Raw genomic sequence first — 2,530 nt, 5'->3', positions numbered from 1 at the left:
TGAAGGGGGTCTTTGTCTTGCATGCATCTTGCCTACACTCTGCCAACGTGACCTCACCTTCTGAAGGCCCCTTGCCTCAGCAGTTAACTAATAGGTGACACCTGCCAAGATTCCAGGTCCAGGCCCTCTGACCCAGCAGTTTTCTGCCTGGAATTCAGCTGGGCACACCCCCACGTGCACAAGATGCCCAAGTACGAGACTGCTGACAGGAAAACTCTGGAAATACCCAGGAGTCCATGGTCCATCGGTTTATATGCATGTGTGCATATATGTATGTGTTTGCGTGTATAAACGTGCATATGCACATACACTACATGTGTGTAAGCTGATTTGTGTATGAGCTATGGCACACCTACAGGATGTACAGCTGTTCAAAAATAAAGTGGTCACAGGGATGAAACGATGTTCAAGATGCTTAGTTCAGTAAAACCTTAAGGTTCCCAACAGTGTGATATATGCTATTTGTGCAGACACAGGGTACGTGACCAAGTGCACATGTACATAGTTTACTCAAAACTATCTGATTAGATCAGCATTTAATCAAGATCAGCTGGCAGTGAGAGACTAGAAAGAGACTCTAGCCTGAAGCAGGGGTGTATTTCATTTTCTAGAAAAAATATTTTATTTGTTTGGCTATGTTTTGCCTGGAGAATCCCAGGGACGGAGGAGCCTGGTGGACTGCCGTCTATGGGGTCGCACAGAGTCAGACATAACTGAAGCGACTTAGCAGCAGCATCCCAGTCTTAGCTGTAAGCATGTGGGATCTAGTTCCCTGACCAGGGGTTGAACCCAGGCCTCCTGCACTGGGAGTGCAGAGTCTTAGCCACTGGACCACCGGGGAAGTTCTGGCTGTATTTCATTTTTGATGATGTGTATTCTTCAGTACTCAGAGACGGCAATGGCACCCCACTCAAGTACTCTTGCCTGGAAAATCCCATGGACGGAGGAGCCTGGAAGGCTGCAGTCCATGGGGTCGCTGGGAGTGGGACAGACTGAGCGACTTCACTTTCACTTTTCACTTTCACGCATTGGAGAAGGAAATGGCAACCCACTCCAGTGTTCTTGCCTGGAGAATCCCAGGGACAGGGGAGACTGGTGGGCTGCCTGTCTATGGGGTGGCACAGAGTTGGACACGACTGAAGCGACTTAGCAGCAGTAGCAGCATTCTTCAGGACTATTTGAATTCTTACCACATGCTTTCCTAATTAAAATATTTTAAATCTGATACTAAAAGTAAAATGTATTAAATGTGAGATATTGGAAAATTAAAGTTGGAGAAAACATTTATGGCAATTTCAAAAAACACAAGTTATTTTAACTATTAAAAACATGATTCCCTTTTTGAAATTTACTAAATGCACTTCATCAAAATGGAAGTTTTCAAGAACAGTAGCAGACCTGACATCATCTCTAGCCTCTCCGGCGTTTTGGACATTTTGTTGGCACTGTTTAGCCTAAGAAAACTCAGACAGAGGACAGCATTTCCGTGCAGGTGAGTGCCCCAGATCCCAGCCTCAGCTGAAGTACCCTGGGAAGTGGGAGGGACAGGCTGGCTGGCAGGCAGCAAGAGGAACAGAGACCTGGAACTCAGTGAAGAACAAGGGACCTGTGGGCAGTCAGGCTGCCAGGTGGGAGGAGGAGAGGGGAGAGGAGGGAGGAGGGAAGCGGGGAGGGGAGGAGAGAGCGGCCCAGCAGGAACTGTGCCTCATCCTCCGCGTGGCAGGGCTCCCCAGCACTGTTGTATGGTTAAATATGATAATGCTGGATATTCAGATCGTTTGTCAATTTCTTACTTAAAATTCACTTTTAAAGACTGATTGTTTTATCAAGAAGGCTTTCTTTCTAGAATGCAGAGTCTATCTGCAGAGGTCAGGGGCCACACAGAGAACACCGGGAAAAGGTCCTAAGGCTCTGCCCTTCACACACACGGGGGAGGGGGCGAAGGGGGTGGGGCAGGAAACAGGCTCAGAACTTATTCACCACGTTTGTTTCCTTCTACTGGGAAATACTGCACATAACCTGCATGACTTATATTCATTTGACTCACTTCTCAGTTTTCTATTGAGTGAAGTGAGTGAAGTCGCTCAGTCTTGTCAGACTCTTTGCGACCCCATGGACTGTAGCCTATCAGGCTCCTCCTTCCATGGGATTTTCCAGGCGAGAGTGCTGGAGTGGACTGCCATTTCCTTCTCCAGGTCAGTTTTCTATTAGTTAAGCTATTTTTGAAAAGGCGTATTTTCTATGCTATTAAACACAATCAACATCTACAGCATTTTTTGTACTTCTTTCAAGGCAACTGAATGCCTTAATTCAGCTCATGTTTATTCTCCCCCTAACAGGGAAGGCAGCAAAGTGTGGGGGCCAGAGTGTAGACTCTGAGGCAAGCTTGCCCAGGTTCAGGTCTAGGTGCTGCCACTTCTCAGCTGTGTGACCTAGAACAAGTCACTACCCCTCTCCTCAGCTGCTCCCTCAGCCTCTCCACTCCCCTCAGCTACTCCCCCAGCCCCTCCACCTCCCTACTACTCCCTCA

At 47.7% G+C, this 2,530-nt stretch overlaps 1 protein-coding gene across 3 annotated transcripts in view; it reads right to left on the bottom strand.

The window, feature by feature from the left end:
- Window positions 1-2,530, bottom strand: part of SEMA4D (sema domain, immunoglobulin domain (Ig), transmembrane domain (TM) and short cytoplasmic domain, (semaphorin) 4D) — a 76,182-nt gene that overhangs the window by 49,712 nt on the left and 23,940 nt on the right. The gene's annotated exons all lie outside the window — the stretch shown is intronic.

This window comes from Bison bison, unplaced genomic scaffold (genome assembly GCF_000754665.1).
Source record: "Bison bison bison isolate TAMUID 2011002044 unplaced genomic scaffold, Bison_UMD1.0 scf7180017864209, whole genome shotgun sequence".
Classification (NCBI taxonomy): Eukaryota; Metazoa; Chordata; class Mammalia; order Artiodactyla; family Bovidae; genus Bison; species Bison bison.
The sequence above is the reverse complement of the archived record's forward strand: the minus strand, read 5'-3'. Positions and strand labels throughout refer to the sequence as shown.